Genomic DNA, 20,336 nt, shown 5'->3' on the forward strand with positions numbered 1-20,336 from the left:
GCACTATGAAGCTGAACACCATTACAGAGTACCTTTGTCCTGAGGGGTACTGCAGCCATGGGCAAGCCAACTACTAAGGGGGTTCACGGTGGGGGGACTGCAGGAAGACCTCCAAGTTCTGTGTGTCCATGCAAGTGGAGGCACCGATGGATGCCACCAATGAGGATAACATAGGGGATAACCTAAAGGTGATCAAGGTATCTTACATGGCTTTGGAACAAAAGATAGACACCATCGCGATAGACATGGGCCTCCTAAGGGCGGATCATCAGACATTGGCTGAGAGAGTGGAGGATACGAGTCTTCTAACACCATGAAAAGGCCCCTCTGAAGCATCAGATGTATGCTATGCACAGAGACTTGCGCTTAATGCAGAACTGGGCAGAAGATGCAGAGAGCCCCTCCCGCCTCAACAATATTAGGATCGTGTGACTGCCAGAACACATACAGGGCCTGTTGGTGGAATTAGAGGACTGGTTGCTGAAGGTAGGGCTCCCCAACATGCATTAAGAACAAATTGTCACGGCACTCGTGTATCAGTACTCAGTATTTAGGTAAATGTTTCCTGGTCCATATTACATATCTGGTGCCAAAATATTCTGATAAATTTCGCTGACGCACAGGAACTCATGAGTGAGTATAACTCAATTTATTCTTTCAGAAGAGCAGATCATTTCGGAAAACGAAAACGTTCATTGATTCAATATTCATGAATCACCAACAGCCAAACGCCAACACGTGTTTCGTCCAATAAGATAATAATCTTAAAGACTTCATCAGGGCTGAAATAAATAAAACAGTAACTATAGCTATAGTATACGCAATCCAATTTACGTTTGGTTAACAGATAAAAGAATATTACTTAACAAAGACGATCTAAGCCCTTCAGCCCGTGCAAGTTGTGTAAACAAACTAATACAAAGTTGATTACTCGAAAGTGGGAAAAATGAATGATTACAACTAAAACAAAAATAAACACAAAAATAGGAGGTTTCCAAAAACATCCACATGAAAGGTTCGACAATAGTTAGTCTCCTAATCAGAGTGTTGTGAAGACACAAGTGCGCAAGTCCAAAAAAGGCTATTTGGCCCAAATAACCTATCACGTGACAACACCACTGTGAATCAGAAAACGAAAGTGCAAAACACCCAGTAGTAACACTCCAAAACCCACTAGTGATGTGAGAAAAAACCAAGAGTTTATAACCCTAGACTTATATAAAGTTCAACAAATCAACACGCCTACCTTATTCAAAATATCTATATAGCCGGAAAGTCCAATCCTTATATTATAGTGAATATCTATAAATAATGAGAGATACCCATAAAGTATCAGCTACTTTTACATATAATAAAATAAACCTAACCCAATTAAGTGGTCCAATAACATTAAATTCTCAAACTAACCTCGTTAAATCCATATTATATATCATAATGTGTGATGAAGTAATGTACAAGTAATCCTAAATAGAAAACAAACAAAAATGTTGTCAAGGATAAAGTAAGAGCAACACCATGTATCAAAAGCGAAATTAAGCCCCTAGAGTGGTAATCTCTATTTAAAAATTATCAATACGTTCATACAGTAAACTCAGTAACTCACCTATCAAATAGAAATATTCATTAAACGCAAACCGCGTTCATATCTTAGCGCGGAGTTGCGGAGTATCAGCAGGTGAAATTGAACGCCGAAAAACTTACGGCCGCCATATTTAAAGCGTCGTCCCGACGCACTAAATAAGAAAATAGAAAATGGACCAAGTCCGCTCTCGCGGGCGCCATCTTTAAATGGTAGGAAGGTACTCGTAACAAAAGAAAGTGCCAAAACGGGTGATTTTTAGATCCCGGAAGCACAGATTAAAGGTAGCTCTCTTAACTAATTCAGGTCCCCAGCTAAGATAGGACAGGCATATCTATGCCCAGCATAAACAATGCACTATAGTAGAAAAATGTAAATATCAAAAGAATAGATAATTATGTTAAACGGTGAAAAGGTAGTCATACCGAAAAAAGGGCCAAAAACAGTTCTTTGTAAGAAACAACAACATATAAAGGGGAGTAACCGTAACCAATTGAAGCCAATAGCTAAATTAGAACAAGGCACAGTTATGCACAGCACAACAATCTGAATAGTATGGAGATGACATAAAGTAACACAAGGAAAAATAAATTTTTTAACAATGATTTCAAATGTTAAAATAACCTATGAAAATTGAAATAAGATCAGACATACATAATATAATAAAAACAGAGTATCATGTAGACAAATATATTTTTAGAATACCTGTTCATTACATATGTTAGAATTAACACTACTATCACAGCATAGAGATGTATAAGAACTATAAACATGACGTGAACATCAATGATTTCTTATGATCAACATAGACATGTATATCCATAGGTTAACAATCTTGTAAAGTTGATAATATACATAAATCCAGCATCTATATAGGCCTTCTATTTGTCACCCAAAAAATATTCCATCTCCAAATTGGTATTAAGGCCCTCCTCTACCGCTCTAAGTTTCAGAATCCAATAACATTCCTTTTTCCTGAGGGCCAACTCTCTGTTGCCCCCTCTGGGGTCCCTACCTACATGGTCAAATCCAAAAAATTTGAAAACACAAGTGCGATCTTGTTTCGAACATTGCCTCATGTGACTCACTATGGGGTATCTAATATCATGAGGCAATGTTCGAAACAAGATCGCACTTGTGTTTTCGAATTTTTTGGATTCTGAAACTTAGAGCGGTAGACGAGGGCCTTAATACCAATTTTGAGATGGAATATTTTTTGGGTGACAAATAGAAGACCTATATAGATGCTGGATTTATGTATATTATCAACTTTACAAGATTGTTAACCTATGGATATACATGTCTATGAAAACAGACCACTGCCGAAGACTAAGAAAAACTGAAATCCATAGAGTTGCCTTCTTCAAAAACAGGAATCAATAGATCCAAACCATCACAGTGTCTTCTGATCCGATCCTAAAGATAACAAAAAATTTAAAGTAGTACTTTCACCAAAATAACAGATTCCCAAAATGAAACATCTGCATAGAATCCATAATTCAGGCCTGGCAAAACCCAAAACATTCAACAAAATTAATCACAGAATCTTCATCAATAAGAACCAAATGTGATTCATACAGTATTAAGGGAGGGATAATCCTCGCCTCCGTGTCCTAATAGAATTTAAACTTCTTGACGCGTAAACTTGAATTTTTTTTATTCTGTGTCAGGACTGGAGGTTCAGATTATGCTTGTTTAAAGCTGCCCAACAACCACAGTTGCTAAATCAACTAGCGGTTTGTGATAGAATTTCCTAAAAGTAGATTCTGAGGACCAGTCCGCTGCTCTCATAATGTCTTCCAGACGGGAGCCTAATGCATAGATCTTGGAAACCATTGCTCCCCTAGCTGAATGAGCCCCAAATTTAGTAGTGTTTATTCCTGCTTCATTCATCAACCATCTCATCCATCTGGATAAAGCAGCAGATTACACTGTTTTAAAAGGTTTCTGCAATGATATTAATAATTGACCCCTAGAATCTTGTCTGGTATCAACTGTAGCAGTTTCATGAGCCTTCAAACATTGAACTACACACAACTGTGGACTTTCAGGAAACATAGGATATGTTACCAACCTGCAATTGGTTTTCGTTCTTCTAGTGATGTTAAACGTAACTCCCTCCGGAGAGAAGACTCTCCCTGCCAAATCTAAAGCCCTAACATCCAACACACGTTTATAAGAAATGAGACAAAGTAACATAGTTAACTTCGCTGAGATTTGCTTTCTGGAAAGATAACTATTAAATGGCCATTTGTCTAAGATCCTCTAAACTATGTCTACGTCCCAAAGGGACCTGGGTTGAGGAGGAGATGACATGTGAATCCCTTTCATTACTTTGCAAACTAGTGGATGTTCCCCAACCAGCTTACCTTCAATCTGTGCATGACCAGCTGAAATGGCTGAACTGAAATTATTGACCGTATGATAGGTTAGGACAGAATCTGAAATTCACAATCATATCAACATTCAACCCCACTGAATCGACACTCCGTCCGCCACATCAGCTAGGCCATCTCCGCCAAGCTGAGGCATACCGCTTATAAGTGCCTGCTGCCCAGGCCTGTTTGATGAAACCTGCAGCCTGTTGCGAAATGCCTGGGGAATTCCATCTTGACCTGAAGCCGTCCAAACCATCAACCACAGTTTTCTCGACAGGACCAAAGGATGTTGAAGGCCCTCCGGACTCATCAGAAGATTCTGACAAGGTGGAATGAGAAGAGGAGGAGAGCAGGCTAACAACAGAGCTACCAGGAACCAGGGATGAGCCCTCCATAGAGGGGTTAGAAGCGCAGTCTCCGCCTTTTGTCTTCGAACCTGTGACAGAACCCTGGGAATCATCATGAACAGCAGAAATGCATATCCCTGAAACTGACTTCAATCCTGAAGGAAGGCATCTGTTGCCAGAGCCAAGGGATCCAGACATCAACTGAAAAAGGTTGAAATCTGCAAATTGAGACAGGAGGCAAAGAAATCTATGTAGCAAGGACCCATTTCCAAAAGGATTTGGTGAAAAAGATCCTGATCCAACCTCCGAATTGCTGGCATCCCTCAAATACCTGGAGTTCCCGTCCGCATATGGCATTCTGAGACCCCAGGAGATAAACCGCTGTGACACTCAGATGGTGGTTGAGACAATAATGCCAAAATTCCTTGGCTATTTCCGCTAAGATTCTGGATATGTTCCCCCCAAGTTTGTTGACATATCTCATTGCTGAGATATTGTCCATCCTCAATAAAATACAACAATCCGACTTCTGAGTGGAAAGACTCTTTATGGCAAATTAGCCCGCTAGAAGCTCCAAAGAATTTATGTGAAGATGCATCTCCGACTAGGACCAATGGCCCCCCGTCGCAATCGATCTGCAACATGCTCTCCAGCCCCACTGACTGGCATCCGATTTGATTACTATGTCTGGGTGAGATCTGAAAACCGCTCTGCCATTCCAGGCTTCCATATGATCCAACCACCAGTGAATTTCCGTCTTCACTTCCTTGGATAATGGAATCTGTTCGGAATAAGCCAGACCCTTCTGAAGGTGCTGAATGTTTAATCTCTGGAGGGCACAATAGTGAAGAGGGGCCAGAAAGATGGCCTGAATGGAAGAGGACAGAAGTCCCACTATCCTGGCAATCGCTCTCAATGACATGGTCTGCTTGGTTAAAGCAGACCTCAGCTCCCTCTTGATGTTGCTAATCGTCTGAGAAGGGAGAATCAGATGGGTTCGGACAGAATCTATCTGGAAACCCAAAAAATCTATCACCTGGGAAGGATTCAACAATGGCTTCTGTACATTGATAATGAATCCCAGATCCTGTAAAAGTTGAACAGTCCACGATAAATGACTCTAGAGAGTGTGAGCATCCTGTGCCATCAGCAAGATGTCCAGATAAATTATCAGACGAACCCCTTTCGCTCAAAGAGACTCCACCATTGGTCTCATCAGTTTGGTGAAGCACCAAGAAGCTGATGGCAGGCTGAAAAGGAGAGCCTTGAACTCTAGACATTGGCCTCTCCACATAAATTGGAAGTATCTCTTGTGAGGAGGAAATATGGTAACTGAGAGGTAGGTGTCTTTTAGATCCAGACGGACCATTCAATCGCCCGCTAACAAAATGTTCCTCAGCATGTGAATTCCTTTACATTTTGAAGTGACTGTATAATATCCAGTAATTGAACTCTTCACGGTTTAACACTAGAGGATGACCTCCACCCTTTTTGTCTCCCAAGAAAATTGGACCAATGAAACCGAGAAGGTACCGAACCTCTAGATCTATAATAGGCAGATCTGCCAGGGAAAAATACATTGAGGTAGGAGCCTGAGTTTGTTTTTGGGGGTACTGAAAAACTCCAGCTTGAAGCCTGTCACCGTCTGAAGAACCCAAGGATTCCCTGAAATCAGTTTCCAGTTCTGTAGGAATTAACCCACTCTGACCCCCAACGTCACTTGGAAAGAAGGTATGACTCTTACCGGAATATCCAGCACCTTGGATCGCTCCTTGTTGTCACTGCCTGGAACCTCTGCGGAATCTGGCGCGTCCTCCACGGAAGCGGGTGGGGTAGAAGGTGGTATCCACAGATTCTCCGTACCAACCTCCTCTACCTCTGGGGTAGTGGGCTTGAGGGCTCGCAAATGATCCTCAGCCAGGCATACGACCTCCATAACAACTGGCCCTGAGAAAAAGGCCACGTTTGAAAACCTTTTTAAGGGACATCTGTTCCGTGTAAAGGGAGGAGTAGATAGAGCAGAATTTAGATAATTATTTCACGAACAGTGCTCCAAAGAGCATCCCATCCGCCGCAGGATCCGCTTCCGAAGTTGTTAAATCATTTAGTTTGGGATTAATACACATCAGGAAGGTCCCTCTGCCTTCGGAAGAAATAGCACAGTTAGTATTGCCTAGTTGGCAGATGGCTCTCTGTGCCCAGCCAATCAATATATCAGTGTCCACTGCTGCTCCAGACTCCTTGGAGTGGAAAGCTAATTCTAGAATCTTGGCTAGGGGGCCTGCCATGTCCAAAAGATTATCCTGGCAGCTACGCCATGCCCTGTCTAAACCCTTCTTTGAGTCTTTAGAGAATGTCTTCATGAACATCACCACAGTAGGATCCGCTTCTGGGGTATCAGCAACTTTACCCAGGCATTATGCCCAAAGGCGGGCTCGAACCTCCTTATCAAAAACCTTGCGTAAGTGAGATTGTACATACTTAGCTACTTCCGGAGAGGGGACCCAGTTGGATGCCCTGGGATGAATAATCTCAGTGGGGTCAAAATGAAGAACTTTTGGAGGTGAGGCATGTTTCTTGAGCCTTTTGCTGGGACCAGGAATATCGGGATCATCTGAATCAGAGGAGGAGTCATTCTCAAAAGAGGATAGTGAAAAACAAGCATCTTTTTTAATACTATAATTATGTTCGCTGGCCCTTTTGAGGCATAGTCTTTCAAAGGCGTCAGCCTGGGCATCTGGGGACGTAGACTTGGTATTTTTCCCTTTGTCCTTAGACTTAGAACTTTCACCAGGAGCTGGGTTCTCTGGCATCCAACCTTGATTACGAGCGTAATCAATCAACTGACCGGAAAAAGAACCCAATGCCCTCACAAGGGCCTCGTTGACGGATTGTTGAACCCTAGAATCAAGGGCCTCGACCAGATTCATTTCAAGCTGGTCAGAATTATCTTCAGGATAGTATCCTGACTCATCCCCATGCCATTGAGCCATTCTCCTGTTCTAAAATTTCTTTTTTAGGTATTCAGAGATGAGTGTTCAAGAGAGATCAAAGGGGGAGTGCAAGAACTCCTGCCAGGCTATTTTTTGCAATGCCTAGAAAATATGGAGGGAGCAGCCTGGAATATGTACTCTAGGCAGTGCCTATTCAATTTATACAACCCCATGCTCTAGCAGTAGGGCGTCAAAGGGAGCACAGTGGGCCAAAATATGAGGGCACTAATCCTCTGTTGTGTCGCTGTGAAACAAGCCAGCTTCTCTGCGAAAATTAGATTAAAAAACGCTGGCACGTACACGCGACACAACGTGAGAAATTGAAATAGGACTACGCGGAAGCCGCGTAGTCTGCTCCCACTCCACCAGGCAATAATACGGCCAAAGTTGAAATTCAGCAATTAACGAGCGCTGTACAGGAAAAAAACAAACCAATCTAGCAAAAACCTATACTAGTGCAGGATATATACAATTAATATGGAGTAAAAGTGCAGAGTTGCAATGCTGTACTTATCTGGCTGTGGAGCAGCAAAGAAAGAGGAAGTGACTTTTGGGGTCATGGCTTTTATGGGTTAAGGTCCTGTGTCATGATTGGGCCATGTGACAATATTATTGAGCATCATGGGTATTGATGTTTTTGTTTTACTGTTGTTTTATTGGCTGCTGTGTGCAACAGTAAAAAAAAGAGAAAGCATAATCTGAGCCTCCGGTACTGACATAGAATTTAGCCTTATCAGTAAGGCTCTCAGACTGCAGGAGCATATGAACTGATTTACCAGTTGTCCAGGGGCCACCACTTAGTGAAATTTGCACGAGTCTAATTCTGTCTAAAGTAGACACACAGAAGGGAATGCCCTAGACATGGGCGGACATTATAGGATATCGAGCAGGTCACCAGAGTGAGGGCAGCATTTCAGTGTAATCTGGGAGACGGGATCCTTTAACCTTAAATTTGACAAATATTGAATCGTGCAGTACTGTTGTACCACTGTGATATTAAAAGCACTAGCACTTAAAAAGACAAGCATTGGATTGGATAGTGATGTATTGAGTTTATTGGTTGATCATTAAGTTCTGAGTCTTTGGCCCCCACGCTACCCTTCTGGGAAGCCTTTGACTCCGCTCCCTCGGTACTCTGAGCCCAGCACCCATCAAAACAGGACACAACTGTCTGCCCTGTGGCCTCCCAAAACTGGGTCTGACAGTGGATGTTGTAGAAACTGCTGACATTTGACTATCAAATTTTGGCCCATATTTATACTTTTTTAGCGCCGCATTTGCGCCGCTTTTTGATGCAAAAGCGGCGCAAACTTACAAAATACAATTGTATTTTGTAAGTTTGCGCTGCTTTTGCATCAAAAAATGACGCAAATGTGGCCCTAAAAAAGTATAAATATGGGCCTTTGTATAATAGTACTTGTTTGCCTACTAAAATGATCTACAGAAAAGGAACGTAGAGTTTCAAATGCACTTCACTGGCGGCAGCAACGGAGGCAGAGTCCCAGCTATCATTAGCACAGTAGTGGGCTTGCACCAGGGCCAGTATGTTCGACAAGTCCGCTGCTCCCATCCATGGCTTCCCCTCACCACCCAATGCGAAGTGAGGCACCCCCAATCCTTTGAATGCAAGTTTCTTACAAACACAGGACAGACAGAATAGATGTAACCTTAATGCAAGATTTCCTTACAACACAAAATAGGTACCATTGGTGCAGCAGGTGCAGTGGCCAATTGAACCCTGACAATTGCTGTATTTTACTACCCCAGCAGCAGTCAAAGGAAACATTTTCCTTGCTTGCACTAGGGCAGGTGTTATCCTTGCTACGCTACAGGCATCAATTGAAGCTTTCATTATATGGAGACCACTTACAGCACAGCCAAGCTTGAAAGCAAATGCTACAAACAGGTAAGTGGGTGGGGGAGCAACTACCAGGCCCCTCTGTCCACGACTATGCGCAGGTGAGAGGATGGGAGCAGGAACCTATTCCAAATGTCCCCCACAAATGTACGACCACCCCAGAAACGTTTTATTTGTGCGCAGTTCCTCACATTCCATAACTATTTATCGTGTGAAACAGTACGCACTGGTGAATGCACACTTTTGTCTACATTTCTTAAATAAATTATGGCAAACCACACCACATTATTTATTTAATCTTGCTCACAATATTTAACACTATACACACTGTGAACATTTTTTATATTTTATTTAAATTTGGAGGATCATTCCAATTGTAGGATTTAACTGCAGGGAAGTGCTAGCTTCAAGTAAATCATAATTCTGAAGAGTCTCCAGTGTGGAAGACGTTTGTGATATTCCGTATATCGCTTGGCACACGCTTGAGTACATCCTCGGCAATCTGAGATATAAGTGCCATCTGTTTTTAACCCCTTCGCTGCCAGGCCTTTTCCCCCTCAGGTGCCAGGCCTTTTTTTGGCTATGTGGGGCAGGGCACGCTTAGACCCTCATAACTTTTTGTCCACATAAGCTACCCACGCCAAATTTATGTCCTTTTTTTCCAACATCCTAGGGATTCTAGAGGTACCCAGACTTTGTGAGTTTCCCTGAAGGAGACGAAGAAATTAGCCACAATACAGTGAACATTTCGTTTTAAAAAAGGGCTGCAGAAGAAGGCTTGTTGTTTTTTCCCTGAAAATGCCATCAACAAAGGGTTTGCAGTGCTAAAATCATCAGCTTCCCAGCTTTCAGGAACAGGCAGAGTTGAATCAGAAAACACAATTTTTCAACACAATTTTGGCATTCTACTGGGACATACCCCTTTTTTACGATTTTTTGTGCTTTCAGCCTACTTCCAGTCAGTGACAGAAATGGGTGTGAAACCAATGCTGGATTCCAGAAACCTAAACATTTCTGAAAAGTAGACAGAAATTCTGAATTCAGCAATGTGTAATTTGTGTAGATCCTACAAGGGTTTCCTACAGAAAATAACAACTGAAATAAAACAATATTGAAATTGAGGTGAAAAAAATAGCCATTTTTCTCTACGTTTTACTCTGTAACTTTTTCCTGTGATGTCAGATTTTTTAAAGCAATATACCGTTACGTCTGCTGGACTCTTCTGGTTGCGGGGATATATAGGGCTTGTAGGTTCATCAAGAACCCTAGGTACCCAGAGCCAATAAATGAGCTGCACCTTGTAGTGGGTTTTCATTCTATACCGGGTATACAGCAATTCATTTGCTGAAATATAAAGAGTGAAAAATAGGTATCAAGAAAACCTTTATATTTCCAAAATGGGCACAAGATAAGGTATTGAGAAGCAGTGGTTATTTGCACATCTCTGAATTCCGGGGTGCCCATACTAGCATGTGAATTACAGGGCATTTCTCAAATAGACATCTTTTTTACACACTGTCTTATATTTGGAAGGACAAAATGTAGAGAAAGACAAGGGGCAATAACACTTGTTTTACTATTCTATGTTCCCCCAAGTCTCCCGATAAAAATGGTACCCCACTTGTGTGGGTAGGCCTAGTGCCTGTGACAGGAAATGCCCCAAAACACAACGTGGACACATCACATTTTCCCAAAGAAAACAGAGGTGTTTTTTACAAAGTGCCTACATGTGGATTTTGGCCTCTAGCTCAGCCGGCACCTAGGGAAGCCTACCAAACCTGTGCATTTTTGAAAACTAGAGACCTAGGGGAACAATGGATTTAGGCCCAGATCACTGTACTGGGGGTGAATGTTTGACAATGTTCAGCATTCCGTCCATCACTTGTTGTTTTTGCTTTGTCGCCCTAAGTGGGAAGGGTTTGCCCAGACGTGGGTCCCTTGCTTCCCATGCCACTGGATTCAAGCTAGCCTGGCTGATGAGGGGTGAAACCCCGAAACCGGTCCCAGGATGCTTGTTTCCAGTCCAGGGAAGACCTGGCCTAGCAGTTCGGGCTGGACTGTTCCCATGGGGAACAGGGTCAAGACTGATTTGCATATGGCTGGGTCCAAACTGGAATGGCATGGGCAGCAAAAAAATGATGGATTTAGGCCCAGATCACTGTACTGGGGGTGAATGTTTGACAATGTTCAGCATTCCGTCCATCACTTGTTGTTTTTGCTTTGTCGCCCTAAGTTGGAAGGTATGCCCAGACGTGGGTCCCTTGCTTCCCATGCCACTGGATTCAAGCTAGCCTGGCTGATGAGGGGTGAAACCCCGAAACCGGTCCCAGGATGCTTGTTTCCAGTCCAGGGAAGACCTGGCCTAGCAGTTTGGGCGGGACTGTTCCCATGGGAAACAGGGTCAAGACTGATTTGCATATGGCTGGGTCCAAACTGGAATGGCATGGGCAGCAAAAAAACGATGGATTTAGACCCAGATCACTGTACTGGGGTGAATGTTTGACAATGTTCAGCATTCCGTCCATCACTTGTTGTTTTTGCTTTATCGCCCTAAGTGGGAAGGGTATGCCCAGATGTGGGTCCCTTGCTTCCCATGCCACTGGATTCAAGCTAGCCTGGCTGATGAGGGGTGAAACCCCAAAACCGGTCCCAGGGTGCTTGTTTCCAGTCCAGGGAAGACCCCTAGCAGTTCGGGCTGGACTGTTCCCATGGGGAACAGGGTCAAGACTGATTTGCATATGGCTGGGTCCAAACAGGAATGGCATGGGCAGCAAAAAAACGATGGATTTAGGCCCAGATCACTGTACTGGGGGTGAATGTTTGACAATGTTCAGCATTCCGTCCATCACTTGTTGTTGTTTTTAGTTTTAAAAAATGTCTGGGTTTGGTAGGTTTCCCCAGATGAAGGCCGCACCCAGGACCAAAAACATAGGTGCCCCTTCCCCCCCAAACACAGGTAGTTTTGTAATATATCATTTTGATGTGTCCACGTACATCTGTGATGTGCCAATCACTAATACTGTGAAAAGAAACACACTTTATGTGAAAAAGACTCCTCACCCACCAACCAAGTTGGTGGCATGCTTCATCATCGGGATCCCACCTGAGACAACTAGCGTGTCACAAGTGTGCTGCAACGCCTGATTACAGCAGAGTAGGTTTTGTCATTTTTGCCACACATACTGGTTGGATTTTGCACGAGGGTGAGTGATGGTTCAGTAGATCAAACTTTATTAACAAGAGATTTCACAAAAGTGAAATGTACTGTTAATAACTGAAAGGCCCAAAAACGGAACCATTGACTCACATCTCATGAGCTGTAAAGCCGCGTCAAGGCACCAACTGTTTTTAGTCCATTCACGCACCTTTCATGCATGACATACACAAGACCATTCACGCCGCCAGCCACGAGCCCAGCACATTACAACACTCGCATCGACAGACAGCGCCACTCAAGGGCCTACCACTTACATATGCCCACATGCCTGATACAGCAATCACACTCGCTGATGGGAGTGTGTGGACTGACGTTTGGCTGGCACCGCCAGCCTAGCGCCACCCCACGCACACCGCCAGCCAAGCACCACCCCAAGCACACCGCCAGCCAAGTGCCACCCCACGCACACCGCCAGCCAAGCGCCACCCCACGCACACCGCCAGCCAAGCGCCACCCCCGCACACCGCCATCACTTTTGTTTTGTTTATAAACAACAAAGAAACCACTAACTAATTATAAAATAAGTACAAAAGTACAAACACAAAAGCTCTAACTAAATACATGACAGTAATGCCAACCGTGAAACTGAACATATGAAAATATAAAATAAGCAGTTTACCCTCACGGTATTTCGAAAAACATTTTTTTTTGTGTGGTAACTTCTGAAACACCAGGCCACACACAGCTAAGGCTTTGAAGGGCAATCGGGACAGTATATCCGGCTCTCCCTCCGGATACCTCTTCAGGCACATACTCTACATTTCTTAGTGGGCAAGTCTTTTTTGGGAGTGGGAGGAATGTGATCTGGAAAGTGGCGATCTTTCAATATAGCCACATCATCCACCACAGCGAATCTAGGAACTCTTGCCTGTTCCACCACAATAAGGCTCTCTATCACTGACTCCTGAAATTTAACAAGTTTCATCCTTGACTCAGTTGAACAATCCTTGAACACAATAAAAGCATTAAAAGTTGCCAAGTGAAATAAATGTAGGGCCAACTTTGTATACCACAAGTAAGACTTACGAAGAGCAGTATAAGGTTCCAACCTCTGATCTACTCTATCAACACCACCCATGTGCCTATTGTAGTCCAAAATGCACGCAGGTTTGCGTACTTCGGCAACCTGACCCCAAACAGTCACAGGGGAAGTACTCTCATCATGGATGGTAGATAGCATGTACACATCCCTCCCGTCTGAAAATTTCAGAGCTAGCAGCTCATTATTCCACAAGGCACTGCACTGTCCCCGCTCAAGTTTTTTACAGACAAGCTCCCTTGGATAGCCTTTCCGGTTAGAACAGATTGTGCCACAAGCAACAGTGTCCACTCTAAACAACTCCTTGAACAACTGCACTCCAGTGTAGAATTTATCTATGTACAAATGGTGACCTTTGTGAAACAGTTGTCTACCAAGTTCCCACACAATTTTCTAACTCCAAAAGTGGGCGGACAACCAGGAGGGTCAATACTGGAATCCCTACCAGTGTAGACCCGGAAATTATACACGTATCCTGTACTACTTTCTGACAGCATATACAATTTAATTCCATACCGTGCCCTATTACTAGGAATGTACTGCTTAAAAACTAAACGCCCCTTGAAAAGGACCAAAGACCCGTCCACAATTATCTCTTTGCCTGGAACATAGACCTCTGAAAACCGATCTACAAAATGATCAAGGACAGGCCTAATCTTAAAAAGACGGTCACAATCAGGGTGATCTTGTGGCAAGGCTAAAGCATTGTCTACAAAATGCAACATACGAAGAAGAAGCAAATAGCGATTACGAGTCATAGTTGCAGGAAATATAGCCATTGCCATCAAGGTACTAGTAGACCAATAAGAAGCCAGTGACGGCTTCCTTATCAACCCCATCAAAAAAGTCAAACCTACAAACTTTTTCATCTCTTCCAGATATGTGGGAACCCACTGAGTAGCTCTACACTGAGGCCTAAGTCTGGCAGCGTTGTCCCTCAAATATTGCTCCGCATACAAATTAGTCTGCTCCACAATCTCTTACAAAAATACATCGGCCATAAACAAGTGAAAGAAATTGACAGGCAAAAAGTTTTCCGTATTGACTCTACACCCTGGGAGACCAGTAAATGCAGGTAACTGTGGCTGCTCCATGTTTGGGGCAATCCAGGTGTCAGGTCTTCTAATAGGAAACTCTTCAGCCCTAGGCTGCTGCACTCTTGGCATATCAATGTCCTCCTCTAAAACAGGCCCTTCATCTGCACTGAGAGTGGCTTCCTCATCAGAAGAATCCTCTCGGACAGAAAACTCACTCCCAGAATCTCTCACTTCCTCCTCTGCCTCAGATGCAGAGTCAGTCTCATAACCATGGTCAGAAGACCATGCAAAAAGCATGCCAACAACCTGCTGAGCGGTCACTCTGCGGCTAGCCTTGATCCTTTCTAGCAACAAATGGAGTGCCAACAACAACCAGCACTAAAATAAGCAATAAACAAAGTGTAGCTTTATCACAAAGAGTTATGTACTAAAAAACTATACCACTCACTTGCCTGAAAAAGCTACTCACCGGCAACTACTCTGCACAGACACAGCAATCACCAATGATATCCCACTAAAAAGAAAAAAGCAAATTAGACATATGACAACACAAATATCATTGTGCTCAAATCTAAGGACAATTTTGCACACAATCCTGCATTTAGTACACCACCTACAAACATGTCATTCATGCATGTCAACAATACTCCTTTGGAGTAAATTGATTTTACTTACCTAAAACACGCAACTATGCAAACCACAGGACAACTACTGCCAAAACCGCAAGGATCCACAGCAAAGGAAGCAAAAGCTTTGAACTAGAACAAAAAGAAGAAATAAACTGTTATAATCACAAATACTTCGCCAGTTGACAAACACCCCGCCACCAAGAACTTAGAAATTGTCCCTGGTGCCTAAGTGGCTTCTGCCCCCGTTGGGGGCAGATGGGCCTAAAATAAATAGGTTGATGTGCCCCCAAGGGGGCAGAAATGGCCAACACCTCTGTACCCTGTTTGGAGAGGGCGAAAGGGGGTGCCCCAACACAAAAAAACTAAGGGGAACAACAACAAAAAAAATCCCTCGCGTCTTGGTGGCTTCTGCCTCCTTGAGGGCAGATGGGCCTAAAAAAAAAAAATAGCCCGATCTGCCCCCAAGGGGAGCAGAAATGGCCATCAGTAATGTGCCCCCTTTTGGGGAGCAACGTTTGCCAAAGGGGCCACCCCCCCCACACAAAACACACACACACACACAAGATCCCTAGTGCCTAAGTGGATTCTGCCCCCCTTGGGGGCAGATGGGCCAAAAGAAAATAGGCCAATCTGCCCCCAATGGGGGCAGAAATGGCCAACAGCTCTGTACCCCCTTTGGGGGGCGACCCTTGTCAAAGGGGGCGCTCCCAGAACACAAAAAACAAAGGGAACCAAAAAAAAAATCCCTGACATCTCGGTGCCTTCTGCCCCACCCAGAAGGGCCTACAAAAAATAGTCCGATCTGCCCTGAAGGGGGGCAGAAATGGACATCAGTAACGTGCCTCCTTTGGGGGGCGACCCTTGCCAAAGGTGCCACACCCCACACAAAACACACACACACAGGATCCCTAGTGCCTAAGTGGATTCTTCTCCCCCCCCCCTTGGGGGCAGAGGGGCGTAAAAAAAATTGTCTGATCTGCCCCTTTAGGGGGTGAACCTTGCCAAAGGGGGTGAAAGGGGGCACCCCAGCACAAAACAAAAAAAGGGGAACAAAAAAAATCCTTGGTGTATTGGTGGTTTCCCCTTGGGGGCAGATGGGCCTAAAAGAAATAGGCCCATCTGCCCTCAAGGGGGGCAGAAATGGCCAATACTAATATTCCCCCCCTTTGGGAGGCGACCCTAGCCCAAGGGGTGCCCCCAAACACACAAAACACACACACCACACAATCCCTGGGGCCTAGTGGGTTTCAACCCCCCCCCGGGGGCGAGATCGGCCAAAAACATGGCTGATCTAGCTCTGGGGGGGGGGGGGGCGAAACATATAAAAAAAATATTGCCCCGGGGGAGTGACCCTTGCCTAAGTGGTCTTCAATAAAATAAATCCCTGGTTGTCTAGTGGGTTTGGACCCCCCCTGGGGGCAGAAACAGGATTTATGATTGCCCCCCAGGGGAGCGACCCTTGCCCAAGGGGTCGCTCCCCTAAATAGCATTGAAAAGAAATCCCTGGTGCCTAGTGAGGATTCCTGCTTCACGATCACCAGCCCCACTTGCGATCGTGGAGCAGGAATCCACTGAAAACAGGCACAGGGGGATAGGAAAAACTCTTTCCTTTCCCCCTGTGTCTGTTTTCCCCCCCAAAACCCCCAAAAAGAGAGGGACTTACCAAGTGAAGTCCTCTCTTGTCGACGCGCTGGAAGGAAATGGCTTCCAGCGCGTCCTCAGCAGCTTCTGATGACGTTGGCGCGCTGTTAGCACGCTGATGTCATCAGATTGCCGGGAGGGGGTCGGGGTGGAAAGGGAAGCGATTCCCCTTCCATCCCCGATTGGGGGGTGTGGGAGGGAGGCCCACGGGTGGGCCGGGTGCAGGACGAGCTGGTCCTGTCCCAGGCACATGAGAACCGTGTGCCTGGACGAGACCAGCTCACCCCAGGCACCCTAGGGGTTAAGTCATTAATTATCCTGTAGATCAAAGATAATAACAAGAAAGCGGTGTGACGAATACACAAAAGGAATCCCTAATAAGTGGCAGCTAGGGCAAATAATAACGGTGGCAAATTGAACAACATTTGCTGGAGCCTGTAGAGTCCGGGTGGACTCGTTCTAGTGTTTCACCAGCCACTCGGCTGAGGGCTGGCTTTACACACACACCCCACACTCATCCAACACAGGCGTCACCGGTCAGGTGACCCTGCCAATAAAAAGGGCCAGGTGCACGTGCTTGGGGCCAGTTACCAGAACCCTAACCATGCATCTGCGTCACCTCATTTTAGTAGCATGAGGGCCTAGGGCCCCCAACACTACAATGGCGACGAGTGGGTATGACGACCCCACGAGCGTACCAGCAGCAGTTTTGCTGTTGGTCGTGAGAGGAGAGTAGCCTGTGGCTACTGCACCTCCCTGCACCTACGGCAAGCACGAAGATCACCGGTGTACCAGCACGATCATACGGTGCAGGGATCAGCGACCCCTGAAACGACGGAGGGGAACGTGAGCAGTGGCTAACAGCCTGCCGGTCATGAGGTGATCCCGGGGGTGCAAGGAAGGAAACCCTCTCAACATGGTGTGCCCATCCCCGACAGACTGCCGCCACCGAGCGGGGAAAGAAAATGGCAGCCCACAATGCTAGGAAAGGACTGCTGCGGCTGCGAGGGAGAAAAGTCTGATGGTGCAGCTATGCAACAATGAATGTGTTGCCTTCTCCCCAGCAAGGTAAGACGGCCTGCAGCCGCGAGGGAGAAAACCCGATGGTGCCGATATGCACCAACGAATGTGTCGCCTTCCGCCGGCCAGGTAATGCGGACTGCAGAGTGAGGGAAGGCTGCTGCGGCCGCGCGACAAGAGGTGCGATAGTGCTGACGTGGATCAAAGCAAAGGAAAGTGTCCGGGGCCGCCCCCCCTTCCAAAAAAATAAATGCCAAGGGACAGGCCCGCAGCGTAAAGGATGGCTGCTGCAACCACATGAAAAAGAAGTTGCGATGGTGCTGTTCACGGAAGTGCCCAGGGCCACCACCCTCCCTCCCAAAAATGCCAAGAGACCGGCCCGCAGCGTGGAGAAAGGCTGCTGCGGCCGCATGCAAGGAAGGTAAAGGTGCTGCCACGCACTGAGAGAAAGAAAAAAAAAACATGTACTGCCCAGAGCTCTCCCAACCAGCAACTTGCATGCCTCCACACAGCAAGGCTGTTAAAAAGTAAAAGAAAACACAATAACTAAACACCACCATCAGTCTCTCGGCCTCAAAAAGGCAGGCCGCAGTATTGCAGTGGACAGGTGCAGTGGTGAGCACCCGGACACCTCTGCACGAGTCCATGAGGAGGAAGCTGCGACTCTGCTGGCACCCACCAACCGAGTGAAGTGCCCAAGGCCACGAGGACACTGGCGCAATGGTGCTATCACGCACCAATGTAAAGAAGCAATGCCCAGGGCCGGGGTTGGGCCGTCCCCCCCACCAGCAACACGGCCAGTGCCGTCACAGAAGGCTGCAGCGGCCCCAAAAAGAAGGAAAATGCGATGGTGCTGTCTCGCACCAAAGAATCAGAAGCAAAGTGCCCCCGGACCGCCCCCCACCTAAGCCCATGTGGGATGCCAGGGGGACTCGCAGCACAGGCTCGCAACGACCTGCATCAACACGGCTGACCCCCTCCCACAGCAGTTTTCCTGCCTCACAATGCGAGGCTCCAAAAAAAGAATGTGTGAACTGCCCATAGGTTCTCCACAGCAAGTGCCTGCCTCTTCCCACAAGGCTGTGTGTTTTTGTTTTGAAAAAAAGAGAAAATTAAGGAAAAAATAAAATGGCGCTTACCTGCAGCTCCGGACACCAGCAAAGGCCCCCACCAGCCTGACGACCTGCTTCCAGCCAGCATGGCTCCACACAGGCATCTCTTTGGAGCAACGAGGCCCGGTAGGAGGAAAGACTGCTTCTGGACTGAGAAACAGTGCCACAGTGACATCTAGTGGCCAAGGAAAGGTACTACACCATAGTTTCTGTCTTAAAAGGGAAAACAAGCATTGGCGAAGGCAAGCTGACAGCAGCACCCCCAGAAAGTGACTACTCAAGAACAGCAGCGCACCCATGGACTGCAATGGCGCAGAAGGGAAAGTGACGTGTGTAACCACTGCACAGCGGAGGAGAAGACTGCAGCTGCTCCAGCCAAACTGCAAAGGTAGGAAAAGGACACAAGTGCCACGTGAGGCACTAGGAGAGCGCGCATGGACTGTGCAGCCCCTAGCAGCCGTCTTCCGCCGCCAACACGGAAAGAGAGCCACATGCCCCAGCAGTGATGGACATCACTGCAAGATAGGACACCAACATACCAGGTGTCAACAAAGGATGCCCAGAAGGAAAAGAGGCAATGTCAGAGGTGCACAGAGGACTGCGCCACCGCACCTGACAACACAGGCAGGAGCGTGAGAAGATGGACAGAGCCCCCGTGAGCGTGACAGAATGCCCGGGAGATGAGGCCATGCCAGCCGGCCTTTCCACGACACAAGATGCCCACTGTTGGCCCATCATACAGCAGGTCGAGAGAAGCGACCAACCCTGCAAAGCATGCCCAGGCTGAAGCAGGACCTAGCGCTGAGACGGCGCTGCTTTGAGGCGCAAGCACTGCGCCCTCAAGTGAAGAGGAGGCGGGAAAGGAAGTGACCTGTCGTTACTGCCCTGCAACGGGCCAGAGACTGATCAAGGAGTGTCTTCCCCCGCACTGCTTCAAGACAGAGTCGGCAGTGACTCACAACAGGCAAGAGGAGAGTCGCACACCCCGAGTGGCACGATGCCACCACCACAACACTGAGAAGACCCCTAGTCCTTGGAAAGGACAGAACCTTCAAAAGGTCCTCACAAAAGGAAGATAGGTGGCCAGATGCCACAGGAAAGGAGAAGAGAGCGTGGTGCAACTCCATGCCATAAGGAAGGAAAGAGAAGAGAGGAGATTGTGTGACAACACCTGTCACACTGCAACACCTGACGACCACAGAAGTACAAGAGCGAAAGATCAACAGGGTGGAGAGATGGAGGACTCATGCCACAAGGGAAGAGTGCATCCACAGACAAGACAGCCACCAGGGTGCAGGGACGCCACTGGAGACAGCTCAGTGGGAGTACCAAATGTAAGCCACCTGCACGCGCAAACAGCGTACTTGCCCCATGCTTTGCAGTGTGACCGTCCAAGCCACCTGTCACTGGCTGCTTGAAGCAGATGGCATCACTGCTAGCATCTGCACATGAGGAAAAGAAAGGCTGTACTTGCTATGGCGAAGTC

The 20,336-nt window shown here is 46.3% G+C and overlaps 1 long non-coding RNA gene across 1 annotated transcript in view; it reads right to left on the reverse strand.

The window, feature by feature from the left end:
* The window catches only part of LOC138295884 (uncharacterized), a 53,219-nt gene extending 38,013 nt beyond the window's left edge, over positions 1-15,206 (reverse strand). The window contains exons 1-2 of the long non-coding RNA XR_011203707.1: positions 15,124-15,206; positions 14,918-14,962 (exon numbers count right to left, since the gene is read on the reverse strand). This is a non-coding gene — a long non-coding RNA (uncharacterized lncRNA). The remainder of the gene's footprint in view (positions 1-14,917; positions 14,963-15,123) is intronic.
* Between the last annotated feature and the right edge of the window lie 5,130 nt (positions 15,207-20,336).

Source organism: Pleurodeles waltl, chromosome 1_2, assembly GCF_031143425.1.
Source record: "Pleurodeles waltl isolate 20211129_DDA chromosome 1_2, aPleWal1.hap1.20221129, whole genome shotgun sequence".
NCBI classification, from domain to species: Eukaryota; Metazoa; Chordata; class Amphibia; order Caudata; family Salamandridae; genus Pleurodeles; species Pleurodeles waltl.